General features: G+C 32.6%; 1 long non-coding RNA gene across 1 annotated transcript; it reads right to left on the minus strand.

Moving 5' to 3' along the window:
* Nucleotides 1–14,586: 14,586 nt before the first annotated feature.
* On the minus strand, nt 14,587–15,295 carry LOC130669938 (uncharacterized). The gene is made up of 3 exons (XR_008990290.1): nt 15,061–15,295; nt 14,896–14,995; nt 14,587–14,807 (listed from the first exon to the last, which is right to left on the minus strand). It is a non-coding gene; the product is annotated as an uncharacterized LOC130669938 (long non-coding RNA).
* Between the last annotated feature and the right edge of the window lie 712 nt (nt 15,296–16,007).

Consider the following 16,007-nt stretch of genomic DNA (forward strand, 5'->3'; position numbering starts at 1 on the left):
TTCGATTTAGAATGAGATGTTGTCAGGTGGCTTGATGGTTGGTTACGGTTCTTGAAGGTTGATACTTGTTGATGTGAATGAGCAAAGGGGGTACTTATACTGGGTAATTGACAATCTGTCTGAATATACTTTTAATATGATGAAATTTTATTTAAATGTGAATAATAAAAATTAAGCAGCAATAATATTCAATAGAAATAATTTAATTATTTAAATTATTTATAATATTGAATAAACGAATTAAAAATCGAAATTATTTTTAATTAAAATGATTCTATTTAAATTGTATAAATTCTGAATTTAATATTATAACGACTCGAGCAAGAAATAAAAATTCGATATTTAAAAGATTAAGGTTTCGCGTAATCAAGAGCTTGATAATTAATGGGCGCAGAGGACTAATTTGCGGCAGCTTTTCTAGGCGCATTTCTAGGCGAGGGGTAACACGCGCGACCTTGAATTGAGATTTGTTACCAAAAACTAATGTTATTTGGAAGATTTGACGAATTGCGGGGCGTGGTGTAGGAAAAAGGCGTACGTGACCATTTCGGGTAGAAACTTCTAGAACAATACCCCCACCAAGAAGAATACACCCGTTCTCCATGTTATTAGATAGGGACTATTTTAAATTATTAATTACGGATTATCAATTAGATTTAAAGCATAGGTGCTTATTGATTATTAATCTTATCATTATTATCTTTCGATTGATTATAATTATTTCTTTTTATCACTATTGATGGAGATGTTATTCATAATTTTAATTATTATGGGTTAGTTATGAGTAATTTTTATATTATTCTTGGTTTAACTAATTAAGGTGGAAATTCGGATCACGATGACATTTTTAGTTTATAATTATTTCAATTATTTATCGAGTTATTCAAAGTGGAAATTAATGATAATTTCATATGTGTTAGTGAGAAGCGGAGGGATACATTGCGTAGAGGAGCTTGGAGCTGACCTTCACAGAGCTAATGTAAAGTCGTCTTACGATATTTTTAATTATTATGAGATAATTATTGGAAAGATTTATATTATTCTTGGTTTAATTAATTAAGGTGAAAATTCGGACTACGATAGCATTTTTAGGTTGTAATTATTTCAATTATTTATCGAGTTATTCCAAGTGGAAATTAACAATATTTTCATATGTATTAATGAGAAGCGGAGGGATACATCGTACGGAGGGGCGGTAGAAGATGGGTCAAGCAGCACGCGTCTCCAAATAAGGAGATTTTATAATGATGGCACGCGTCAAAAGAAGAGACCGTGAAAGCGCAAGCGTCAAATACAACACTTAGTTGAGTTAGTAGAGACAAAACTATATTCCTACGTATGTGTTAGTGAAAGATAATGGGAACGAAATAGTAGATTCCCTGACTGATCTATACTGTTTAGCCAGTCGGTATATAAGCTTTTATCCTAATCTCGCGTTTTTTGTCGTTACCCGCTGGGCTATTATAATTCTCTCATGTTGTTATGAATAGGTGGCTATGAGGTTTATTATCTGTAGAACGTCAAAATTATTATTTATATTTCCTGTCGCGGTATGTTATAGTGGTTTCATGATATGTAGATTATGAATGGTTATCCTATTTATTTTCTCGTCAGTACGTTAGAATATTGCGTCTCCAATTTTTAATCTGTTTTTTTCTTATTTTATCTAGGTTCTCGTTTTTTTTTGTTTCACATCAACAGTCTCAACAATCAACTGACCTTGGGTATATAATATACTCTTTAATAGTTTTCCTTTTTATTTATAAAATTTTTTTTTATTTCTGGAATTTGACATGTTACGCCGTAACAGTGATATATCTATACATTATACGTACATTTATTCCACCAGGGGCGCTCGCACATTACCGTCCTAGTACAGCTGTTTTTTTTGCTAATTGGTAAGCCTGAATTTTTTCAATTCAATTTTTTTATTTTTTTTTTTATTAACATATATTTTTAACTTCCCGCTAAAAAAATCGATGATTTTCGAAAAATTCGTCAAGTTATTGGTTTCGGTCCGATTTACGAAAATCGAGTTTTCATCAGATGTCGACGTTTTGAGGTCCTAGGAAGCTATTCTGACTATTTTCAGAATGATGTCCGAGTGTATGTATATGTGTGTGTGTGTGTGTGTGTGTGTGTGTGTGTGTGTGTGTGTGTGTGTGTGTGTGTGTGTGTGTGTGTGTGTGTGTGTGTGTGTGTGTGTGTGTGTGTGTGTGTAAACTCTTTGTAACTTTTTAACTAATGAACCGATTTAGATGGTTAAGGTGGCAATCGAAAGAGCTTGTTGGCCGTCAACTTTCCTGTTTCAGAACATTTGATCAAGTAGAATCGAAAATATTGGCGAATTACGAAAAAGAGAAAATTTTTTTTTTTTAGTTTTTTATCGATTTCTCAGAAACGAGTTGAACGATCAACTTCAAAATCTAATCAGCTCTAGAACTTGATAAAATGCGTCGATCGCCGCCTTAAACATCTCAATCGGTTAATTTGTTCAAGAGATATCGTTGGAGAAAGAAATAGTGAAAAACGGGTTTTTCCAAATATCTTCAAAACGGCAGAATGGATCGATTCCAAAATTATATCAGCTCTAGAATTCGAGAAAACGCGCCGATTGCCACCTCAAACGTCAAAATCGGTTCATTAATTCAAAGGATATCGGCGCTGAAAAGTTAAAAAAATAACATAAAACGTTATATTTTCCGGATAAATCAAAATATAATGTACTAAATGTGTCTGAAATCATACCAACTATTCCTCTTTATAGTCTCTTTCGATCATTGTAGAATGTCATCTAACTTGTTCTTTAGTTTAAATCATATTATCAGCAAAAAATTGAGAAAACCCAGTTTTTAATATTTTTCTCAGATATTTCATATATTATTGCTCTGACCTAAGTCAAAACTCACTCAAATCTTGATTTGGATCACTGATATTGATTTCTGCCTCGATACATTTATTTCATTGAACATAAAATTTGAAAACCGCTTCTTCATTAATAATTTTCGATTCTTAACTTGTCAACCCTAGCGGTTTCAGCGGCACGATAAAATTACCGTTTATTAACGTTAAGTCGTCGTAAGTTCTGCCGTCGAACATTCGACTGCATGGAGTGATTTGACGATCGTTTCCGAGTGCGGTTGTGAAAAATCTTCACCATATATTTTTTCAGCACTTACGGCAATGACACTATCTAATCGTTTATTATATATCGCTAAATAACGATAGTATGAGCGTCGATCACCAATTTCATAATAGTTGATTTACGGACTGTGGATACCGAAAATACAAACATATGTGAATAATTGCACTGCATTTTGACCGACATTTTACGCTCAATTTACGGTAGATTAATTCTCCAATCACACGTATTTAGATGTAAATTTTGCAAATTCATGGGACTGCCCGGGAAAAAAATAGTATAATTTTATATAGTGATTTATATGTATACAATAACTGCCATGAAAAAAAAAAAAAAAAATATTAACCTCGTCGAGTTATGGAGTCGAACACAAGACCTTCTGATTCGAAGTCTGACGTATTAACCACTGTGCTGAATCACACACTTGAGAGGAAACGTTAATTGTATATATTGATTTGGATACAAATGAACTTTAGATAATTAAAAATTTTATTATTTAAGTGTTTTTTACATTTTTTCACGGCACGAATAATTTCAGTATACTTGGAGTCTATCACTAGCTATCAGAGACATTTAAAAAATGAAAAATCTGACCGACAACTAATCGATAGTTCACTAACAAAAAGTTTCTCACTTACCGACACTATACGCTCGATTGACAAGTGTTTGACTCACTCAATACTGTAAATGAACCGCCAAGATTTCGGTTTTTGACAATCCCTATATTTATCAATGACCATAGAAGGACCGTCCATTACGTGTTAATTTACGGTCACTAGTCAGCTGAAATATAATACACATACAAAACATCAACTATAAAGTTACTGTCGAGAATTTTCACAACGGCACTTGTCTTTCACCATCAAATAACGCTTCTTTAACAGTCGATATACGGTCATTTGTCGGTACCGTATATTTACGGTCATTCGACCGTCGTTTTACGATGATTTTACAGTGATCACGAATCCGCCAGGGAAACTTTAGCAAAATACGTAATTTAGTAGAGCTTGAAAAGCTCATAAAAAATAATTCCAGGTAATTGCATTTTCGAGCTCGAAAATATATTCACAGTAATGTTTTCAAGCTCCTTGAGCTCGAGCGGGAAGTTGTGGGGCTGGCCCGCAGGGTCAACCGACGCCCAGATTTTTTTTTTTTCGTTATTAATTGAGATATTTTGAGTAGGTTCTTTTATAATTATAAGAAAATACTAATATAATTGAAAAAAAAAAAAAACAAAAACAAAAATTCAATGAAAGAAAAAATTCCCGCCATTTTTTTATTATTTATTTATTAATTTTATAATAAATGAGCGTTATGAGTCGTGCACTTTTGGATTTTCTAAATTTTTTTCCAATTCACCGACATGTATATTTTTTCATTTATTGTTGAACTTTGCGTTGTTATATCTTAACGATGAGATGGTGAATACTTTGTTTTGTTAACTTCCCGCTAAGAAAATCGACGATTTTCGAAAAATTGGGAAGTTATTGTTTTCACCCCGATTTGCGAAAATCGAAATTTCATCAGATGTCGACGTTTTGAAGTCCTAGGAAGCTATTCTGACTATTTTCAGAATCATGTCCGAGTGTCTGTATGTATGTATGTGTGTGTGTGTGTGTGTGTGTGTGTGTGTGTGTGTGTGTGTGTGTGTGTGTGTGTGTGTGTGTGTGTGTGTGTGTGTGTGTGTGTGTGTGTGTGTGTGTGTGTGTGTGTGTGTGTGTGTGTGTGTGTGTGTGTGTGTGTGTACGTGTGTGACCGGTCTATAACTTTTTAACTAATGAACCGATTTGGATGATTAAGGCGGCAATCGAAAGAGCTTGTTGGCCATCAACTTTTCTGAAAATTTCAGATCATTTGATTAAGTAGACTCGAAAATATTGGCGAATTACGGAAAAAAATTTTTTTTTTTTAGTTTTTTATTGATTTCTCAGATACGACGTGAACGATCGACTTAAAAATCTAATCAGCTCTAGAACTTAATAAAACACGTCGATTGCCGCCTCAACTATCAAAATCGGTCAGTTCGTTCGTGAGATATCGTGGGAGAAAGAAATGCTAAAAACGGTTTTTTTCGAAAACAATGGGATACAAAAGTATTTTCGAGCTCGAAGAGCTCGAAAATGTATTCACAGCAGTGTTTTCGAGCTCAAGGAGCTCGAAAACAGCGGGAAGTTCTGGGGCTGGCCCGCAGGGTCAACCGATAGACAGATTTTTTTTAATAAATTCAGGACAAATTCGTTAATTTTCTGTTAGTTTTTCAAAAGTTTCTGACTGTCAGTTGTTTTATTAGAATTACAAACGCGACTTGAAACGCATACTCCTCATTCCTCATAATGTTAATGATACGAACTTTGATTATATAAATAAAACAAAAAAACACTAAAAATGAACATCTGTATAATAAATCGAGCAAAATAAACAGTGGTAAAAGGCGTAACTGGCGAGACATGACTGATCCCCACCCTGCGGCCCCTGGCGCCGGCCCAGGGAGTTTTCCCGAGGGGGTAAGGGGGGATAGGGTCTCGTGATGTCAAAGAGAATTTCCTTAGTTGGCGTGGGGCCCTAATGAGTTGTCGAAATTTTTGACGAGATGCGGCGTAGAAAATTTTAATTGAATGCAGGTGTGAAAGGATTTAGGAGAGATGAAAGTTGAGAGATCGGATTCAATGGAGTGTTTAGATGGAAAACCAATGTAGGAGGGTAAATTTGAATAAGAACGGATTTTGATTTATTTTTTTATTTAATATTTTCTTTACACGCACATGCATACTTATAAAAACATAGATTTTATTTTAGGTATACGTATTTTAAAGTGACCGCACTCGATTTGACAGAACTTGCGATAGAAGTTGGTATTTTTTTCATCGTAAAAATAATTATTGATTGTTTCCATGAAATCACATAGTTTTTGGCACTCATTTAGATGTAATTGTAGTTCACATTTTAGATGTACGCTGATAACACCGGCACACAAAAAAAAATAAATTCTCTGTACTTTTGACGGGACCGATTTATTCCCATGTATTTTGACCCGCTGAATCCGAATTCAAGGTCCGTTTAACCCGTACACCCTCAGATTTTCAGAAAACTTTAAAAAACCTCAAAAATACACAAAAATCGACCGTTTTTTAAATTTATAAATTTTTTTAACCCTAACTAAGCATGATTTTTATGTATTTCGGTCCTCCTCATACTAACCTGAAGTTTATTTAAAACATTAGCCATTTAAAGTCTGAGTAAATTCCAAAAAAACCCAAAAAATTGCAAAAAAGCAAAAAAATTCTTAGTATTGTGATGAAAAAAATTTTTTGAAGCATATTAAAATTTTTTTATGTTTTAGGCCAAAATATTTTTTATATATATATCACAGATAGAACAATATGATTTCTTTTATTTATTTCGATTTAAAAATTGATTTTTGTTATACCAAATTTTATTTTTTTCTATTTTTTGGGAATTTTTGCCATTTATTTAAAATTTTAGAGATGTCTGAGCCATGGATGTCCGAGAATTATATATGACAGATAAACATACATGAAAATAATTATTTATTTAGCCCTATAAATTTTTTTTCATCACAATACTAAGAATTTTTTTGCTTTTTTGTAATTTTTTGGGGTTTTTTGGAATTTACTCAGACTTTAAATGGCTAATGTTTTAAATAAACTTCAGGTTAGTATGTGGAGGACCGAAATACATAAAAATCATGCTTAGTTAGGGTTAAAAAAATTTTTAAATTTAAAAAACGGTCGATTTTTGTGTATTTTTGAGGTTTTTTAAAGTTTTCTAAAAATCTGAGAGTGTACGGGTTAAACGGACCTCGGATTCGGATTCAGCGGGTCAAAATACATGGGAATAAATCGGTCCCGTCAAAAGTACAGAGAACTTATTTTTTTTGTGTGCCGGTGTAATTTGGGCGGCGAATTTGAAAAAAAACAAAGGCATTCTTTCTTAAATATTCTTTTTGAAAAAAAATAGAACAAAATTATTCAAAGTTACCTCCATCGCTTTTTTTCGAATTTTCGGAAAAAACGAAAATTTCTTAATGATAACTATTTTTTTTATTATTTTGTTTTTTATTAAAAACTGACATTTATTGCTTCTCAAATTATTTCAGAGGTTTTCTTTCGAGTTCGATTTTTTTATCTGAGCTTAGTTCTCATAGCATCATTCTATAAATTTATGAGGGAGCCCCCATGGGGGGGAGAGATTCAAAAGACCTTCAAATTTGAAAAAAAAAAAACCTAAAAAAAAGTGGTTATCATCGAGAAAATTTCGGTTTATTTCGAAAAAGTACGAAAAAAAATAGAAAACAACTTTGAATAATTTTAATTTAATTGTTTTACAAAAGGATCATTTAAAAATGAAAATTTTGAAAAAAAAACGTCCTCATAAGTGAACTTTGGAAAACGTTATAGCTTATTAAAAAAAAACGTTTCTTTTTCAAATTTGTAACTTTTTTTTGATTGGATAATAAAATCAAAAACAGTTCTGAGACGTTTTTGATGGGGAAGAAAATGAAAAAAAATTTTCAGTCAAATCGAAGGAGATCAGGTTTCAGAGTGGCTAATTTGGCGTGGAATGTCCCATATACATATACTAGGGTGGTCCTTATATACGTCACATTTGAATTTTAATCATTACGCCCCATTAAACTCTTCCGAATAATTAAAGAAAAATTTCCGGAAAGTTACAGTTCTTAATCTTAACATCAATCCAGCCTGCTAGACAGTAGAAGTTTGAAATGAGAATCAAAAAATCTTTAGACAGCTATTTTCTTACTTCTAGACCCGAAAAAATTTCGTTTTATATCTTCTTACAATTTTTGGCTGTTTGTTGACAATTAAAGAAAAGTTTGATTTTTTCTGTTATTTATATCAGTTTTGTCTATAATTTTGGAGATCAGTGATTGAATTTAACCATTTTTTGAATTACGAATTGAAGACTTTCCATATTAAATTTATTTATTTTTAAATGTTATAGAATAGATATAAAATATCTCACAAATTTTGTATGTTGGTATAGTATATTTATTAAAATAGAATTGACCATATAATTTGTGATGTATAATTTTATCCGTTTATGACAAGATCTTAAGCTGTTTTGAAGCGTTAGGGAATTATTATAATCATTATTAATCAGAGAAAAAAATTCCTTAACGCTTCAAAACACCTTAGCGGACCTAATTTACCGTAAAATACGGTAGATTTACCGTAAAATGCGGTAAATCCACCGTCATTTATGGTGATTTGCCGTAAATCTACCGATTTTACGGTAAATTTTACCGTGGATTTACCGTAAGTTTACGGTAGGTTCACTGTCATTTTCAATAAATGTTAGCGCCCGATGAAAAAAAATTTTGTATAATTATACATAATTATATTTGACTTCATATATCATCAGATCTGAAAATTGGCCAGATCTGATCATATACAATCATATATTATTAGATATAATCATGCATGAACGAATATAAGTAGTCATTTTTAAAATCTCATTGAAAATATCGATGAATTATTACTTAAGTAATTTAATTATGATTTATTGTCTTCATCAATATAAATGTCAGTTAACTATTATTATGCTAAGGGGTCATCCGTCCAATTAATGACCCACGTCGAGTATAGCTCTCAAATTAACAGTTACACAGTGTATATTATAATTTGGTGCCTTAGTTATACTGTTTAACGTGACTTAGTGACTGAGGTGATCTAGTTACGCTCTCTTTCAACATAGGAGAAGAAAGCAGAGGCGCGATGATTCAAGATATGGACCTGGGATTGGATTCTGCAGGATCCAACTCAGTTTTAATTGTAGGCCGGGGTTTGTCAGCAGAAGGGAATATCAATATCCGGCTAGAAAAAACTCCTGCTCAATTGCCCAACCAATTACCTACATGGCAAATTGTACGAAAGGATAAAAAGAGAGCTAGAAAGGCAGATAGTGATGGTGAATCTTCCCAAATAGCTACTTCAAACAAATATGCGCCCATTGCTCTGAACGACGACACATTGCTAAGACAGTCTACAAACAACGCTGGCTCTAATCCCTTTCTAGTAAATATAAATATAAATAAAACCGAGCCTAAGCCTCCCCTCATCTTCGTCTCAGACGTAAATTCCATCAAGGATTTGGTGACATCACTTAATAAAGTAGTCAACTGCAAAGATTATCGTCATAAGACTCTCGATAGTAGTGGTCAACTAAAACTTATGACTAATAATGCTGAGGTATACAGGAAAATTGTGCATGCGCTAGATGTAGGCGCATCATTTCACACCTATCAACTCAAACAGAAATGCGCATTTAGGGTTGTGATAAGATCTCTTCACCCGTCCATCCTTACGAATGAGATCAAGGAAGAGGTAAAAAAACGTGGACACAAGGTCCGCAATGTTATAAATATCCGGAGTAGAAAAACAAAGATTCCATTACCTCTATTTTTTCTTGACTTAGAACCTAAGCACAATAATAAGGTCATTTACAAGGTGGACTTCCTGGTTAATGCTCAAATCCAAATAAAACCCCCCAGAAAAAAAAGAAATCGTACAGTGTACCAGATGCCAGCGGTATACAAGTGTGTAAAATGTGGTAATGAACATCAAACTACTGCATGTATGAAAACGAAAGACACTCCGGCACTCTGTGTTCTATGCAATTGTGATCACACAGCAAATTACAAAGGCTGCTCAGTATATAAAGAATTACTAAACAAGAATGAATGCAATGCCCAACAACCTCACTGGCGCAGAACGAGGAATGCCGGGACGCAACAACGAGCCTCACAAACTTACAGACCTCTCCATGACAATAACGCCAAAGGAAACAACAGACAGAGCTACGCTCGAATTCTTAGTCCAAATACAGGAATGAGCGACGATTTCAACCGAAATAATAGTGAAAGTGTACCCTCGCAGATTTGAATCACGGTGGAAACACGGTGGGTTTGTTCCATTTTACCACTGTGATTACGCGGTGTATCCACCGTGATTACATGGTGGCTTGACCACCGTGTATACACGGTGTTTCCACTGTGATTACGCGGTGGATACACCGTGGAATCACGGTGGTGAAATAGCACAAAGCCACTGTGGAATCACGGTGGATACACCGCGTAATCACAGTGGGAACACCGTGTATACACAGTGGTCAAGCCACCGCGTAATCACGGTGGATACACCGCGTAATCACAGTGGATACACTGTGTATACCCGGTGGTGAAATGGAACAAACCCACCGTGTAACCACAGTGGATCCACGATGATTACACTTTCACGGTGTTCCCACCGTGATTCAAATCTGCGAGGGTAGTTCTAACAGTACTAGAGAAGTCATTCAAAGAATTTAAAGATATGCTAAGTCGCCAAAATGAACTCTTAAATACCATCCCGAGTAGAATTAAAACTCATTGGTGACCAGCCCGTAGCTAACAGATTTGAGTCATACCTCATCACTGCCTAATAGACTTGGCCAGACATAACCTCACTATGTAACGCCATCTTGGCCGATGTTAGACTGATCAGAACAAGTCAGCCGATAGATTGAATTTTCAACCAGTGGCTGGCTAATATTTATAGCTACGTGTTAGATAAAAGTACTTGTTAATCATTGTACACGAAATTCAAGTTTTTGAGTAGATCATTAATCTTAGAATCAGTGGAAATGACTAGTCAAATGATTCGAACTTATATCCAATAGCTAGGTTAAAACAATGAGATGGTGAGTGTGCAATTATAAATAGCTAATCGCTAACTCAGAAATATGAGCTAATGACAAGATATGAAAAGTAGCCGGTGGCTAGCTAAAAAATATGAGTTCATGATGACTCGAAAATTGAAAAAAAAAAAGAACTTTTTTTTTTTTTTTTTGTTTTTTACACTGGCTTTACAATTTCTATTTAGATTAATTTTTTTATGAGTTTATCATCGAATTAATCGTGATGTCCAGTTAGGCGGTGACGGGAGTTGAACCCGGATCCTTGGGATGATGAGTCTCGCGTGTTGTCCACTGAGCTGCCGCTGCTCGTTGGAATCGACGACAATTTGATGATCCATATATGTTTTATGTAGTGCTATCTGTAACTAATAGTGACTAGACAACTATAAGATACTGGTGAGGTGAAATTTATTTTTTAAGCAGCTCCATCTATAACTAATAATTATTGGACACCCATTACATACTGGTGAGTTACATTTATATTTTTATGTAGCGCCGTCTGTAACTATTAACGATGAGATGACCATGAGATATGGGTGAGGTGAATTTTATTTTTTATACAACTCCATCTGTAACTAATGTTAACTACCCGATGAAAAAAGATTTTATACAATTATATATAGACTATATAATTATATACAGACTATATATAAATTGGATAGAAAAAATGGCCCGATCCAATTGTATAGAAATTGTATACAATTCTATACAAATTGTATACAATTCTATATAATTATATACAATTCTATATATTGCAATTATATAGAATTGTATAAAATTGTATATAATTATATAGACCTGTATACATTTTGTATAGAATCGTATACAATTTTTATACAGTTGTATACAATTGGATCGGGCCATTTTTTGTATATAATTTTATACAATTGTCTAAAATCTTTTTTCATCGGGTAGACAACCATGAGATGCTGATGAGTTGCAGTCATATTTTTATGTAGCGCCACCTGTAACTATTAGCAACAAGATCACCATGAGATACGAGTGAGGTGAATTTTATTTTTTATACAGATCCATCTGTAACTAATGTTAACTAGACAACCATGAGATGCTGATGAGTTGCAGTTACATTTTTATGTAGCGCCACGTGTAACTATTAGCGACGAGATAACTATGAGATACTGATGAGGTAAATTTTACTTTTTGTACAGCTCCATCTGTAACCAATTTTCGTTGGATAACCATGAGATACTAGTGAGTTCCAGTTATATTTTTATGTAGAGTCGTCTATACTTATTTGAGGTTAGGTTGATTTATCGTTTTTTATTAAGTTGATGCTTATTAAGCTGAGTATAAATTGTTTACAAGATTATTTTACCTTCTAAATAATGGATCGTAAAAGAAAAATTCGTCTGAGGGTGATGAAACACCGACAATTTCAATCAGCTTTAGAACAAGTTATGACAAAAAAAGAATTCATAAGTAAATACACACATTCAACATGATGACATGCACATTTAAGTAACTTCATGTTTGCATTGTTTTTGAGTTATTGTTAAATATTATTCTCATTAGAAAATATAATATAATTACAAGAATATATGAATTTTTTTCACTTTAAGGAGAGTGTACTGCTTATAAGCAAAAGTCATTGAACTGCAATCATCCGAGTTCAATGAGCAATGTTGATTTTGACAAAGATGCAGTATTGCAAGAGGAAACGGAAAAAAAATTAGATATTTTTAGTGAAGATGACAGTACAGATGATAGTGATCAATTTTCAGTAGCAAGTGATGATTCTAAATTTATGAGTAATGACAATAATTGTAGAAATGAATGCTATGAGAACGATAATCGGAGTACAATTAATTATGAAGAAATAGACGAGTTACGTGATTGGGATATTGAATGTGGCATAAAATTAATTCACTTAGACCGCTTATTAAATATATTAAGAAAAAAATTAATACCAACACTACCAAAAAGTGGAAAAATATTTTTAAAATCTTTTGAATCTCAATACGAAATTCGCCCAATGTCAGGATTAGAAGGTGGTACTGGGGAATTTGTTTATATGGGCATCGAAAAAAACATAATTTTGAATTTGGAGAAGACTGAATTCACTGATGACACATTACTGTTACAAATTAATGTTGATGGTGTATCTCTTTTTAAGTCAAGTACAAAGCAAATGTGGCCTATTTCATGTAAAATAATAAATAACTTAAATTCACGTCCTTTTGCTATGGCAGTGTACTATGGAGAGTCTAAGCCTGGAAATGTTCATTTATATATGCGTGAATTTATTGACGAAATTAACAATTTACATAAAAATGGTATTTTCATAAATCAAAGACAATATTCAGTAAAATTAGAACATATAATATGTGACGCACCAGCTCGAGCATTTTTAAAGCAAATCAAAGGACATTGTGGATATGCAGCATGTGAACGGTGTGAAGTTTACGGTAAATCTCATGTATCTGAAAAAAATAAAAATTCTAGGCGTATCATCTATTCTGATACTAATAGTAGAAGAAGGACAAATGAATCCTTTAGAAAACAGCACCAAAAAAAACATCATATAGGTCATTCACCGTTACTCGATATTAAACCGCCAATTGATATGATTAAAACATTCCCATTGGATTATATGCATCTTTTATGTTTAGGTGTTACTGAGAAATTATATATTAATGATTTACTTTTTGAGACATCTGTTGTGAGACGTTTCATAAGAAAACAATTGCGAACAGCAAATAAACCTGTAGCTCAACTTTGTCGGCGTATTCATGAATTAAATTCCATTAAAAGAAAAAATATACCGTCATCATTATTTAAAGTTTTAAGTATCAAAGTAATTTGCGAAAACAAAATTAAAAAAACAATCATAAAAAAAGTAAAATATCAGAACTATATTCTCACTATTAAAAGGCCAAACGATTTGATTCTGTTACGTAGTGGATTAATCATGAAAATAACAGGTTTTGAGCTAAGTAATGATTCGAAAGTCGACTTTAAAATTGTTGGATTAGTATGGAAAATTAAAGATTCTATTTTTAAATATCCTACTGATTCAGCACATTTAAATATGTACGATTTAGAAGAAAATCCATCAGAATTAATTATAGTAGATAATGCAACAAAGATTCAATATCAAATGGTTCAATAACCAATTTTAAATAATTGTAATGATATAAAAGCTGTTAAACATTATGTAGTTCCTCTTCCCTGGTAGAAAATGAAACCGGGCTCCGGCCAGGTACCTGGATATTGGACTAAACTTTTATGGGGCCCCTATTACGGGCACCCGGCTGAATACTTGCCCAGAATGTAATGCTTTTTCAATCTGGCTAGACATTCGTAAGCCTGGTTGGGTGTATGATCAGGTAAAGTTGTATTTACCCGCCTAGGCCGTAATAGGGTAACGGAAATGGGTCGTATCAATTTTATGGACAGGCACTTGATCGGGCATATGGCCAGGTAAAATCTTTAAAACCCGAATAAAAACTTTCTGTGGCGAGAGATTATTAACCTAGCTTGGGTCGATTCCGGGCAAATAAACAGGCAAAACTTCAGCAGCCCAGTCAGGTATTCTGTTAGGCTTCAACGAATGCCCTGATTAGTTTTTTACTTAAAAAGGCACATCCGGTGGAAATTTGATTATATAATATTCAGATTAAAAAAATAAACGTACAATAGTTTTTCATTGATTTATATTATATTTATTTGTTAAAAAAAAAAATTATTATTTATTACATTGTGTGATATGTTATTATTATATTATCATATTATTATTCAATACAACTAGATCAATTTTTTTAAATTTAAAACACATTGATATAAAATTAATACTTTTAATTATTATAATTATTATTATGTTATCTCGCTTTACGTTTATTGTCCCAATCTTTGGCATTGCCCAAGGCTGATCCAATCGCTACTAGTGCTTCATTTTCGGAGACTATGGCGGTAATTGCAATTAAAGAACCTAAAAACAATGAACACATAAATTGAAAGTACATCTAATAAATTTATGAAATTTGTGTATTGATATATAAAATTAATGAATTACTTACATTTTAAAACTTTTGTAAAATTTATATTTTTTATAACAATTTTATTTTTTACTTCTTGTTGGGCCGTGAAGTTAAATGCCACATCCCGACTTACTAAAAGCTTCAAAAGATTGGAATCCATTTATGTAAGATATTTTTTTTTCTAACGTGTACTTGATTACTTACCGGACTCGCCTCATACGTAGCAATTATATTCAGGCCACCCTTCAGGAGCATCAGCGTTATTTTTTAATGAATCTTTGAGCAGACCTGCATCTTCATCATTGTGTGGCCCAGACATAAATTTCGTGACAAATCTTTTCTTTTAATTATCAAATCTAATCCAATTATTTAACACAATATTAACCGGTTTACTATTTTTTGGACCACGTTTAGTAAATTCTATGATGATGAAAGGCCTATATTGTTTCTCACTAATTATCGAACTCTAAAAAAAAAAAGCATGTGACTTATGATTGCAGTATAGGAATAAAAAACATTAAAACAAAAAAAAAGTTACAATTTTATTCTGAAAAAATGATTCAACTCATGTTCAACTTTAAATCTAAAATGGTCATTGTAAAATATTCTTTAGAATATGTATTATAATTACCTCGTTTGATGATGGATACATTGTTGATTATTATATTCGTTTATTCAATTAATCAAGAATTAATAGTGGTATTATAATATTACAAACAAAGCACTACAAAGGTTATTTTAAACGATGATGTGAACTTTAATACTCCACTACAAGTAATAGAAAATTATTCTATTTTTAAACTTTTAAGGACCGTTTCCGTAAAAGGCGGACTCTACTTAAAATTTGAAATATAATGTACCCTATACGGTTTCGATACTATATTGTAGAATAATGTACATTCTCTGTTAAAACTATAGTATATAATCTACAAGATAATATATCTTTGTAAATGCACTACAAGATTGTATACTACAACTCAAGCACTCTATTCACTCTAAAATAGAATATCTACATAAGTATGAGAGAGTCAGAAATATAGTTTGTAATACGATGGTTTACTACAGTTTCTGTAAATTCAGCCAGCATGTACGACTGTATCTCTCTACTTATCCCACGAACGGCCACAGCAAACCTAACAAAAGTGAACAAT

Source organism: Microplitis mediator, chromosome 6, assembly GCF_029852145.1.
Source record: "Microplitis mediator isolate UGA2020A chromosome 6, iyMicMedi2.1, whole genome shotgun sequence".
In the NCBI taxonomy this organism is placed as follows: Eukaryota; Metazoa; Arthropoda; class Insecta; order Hymenoptera; family Braconidae; genus Microplitis; species Microplitis mediator.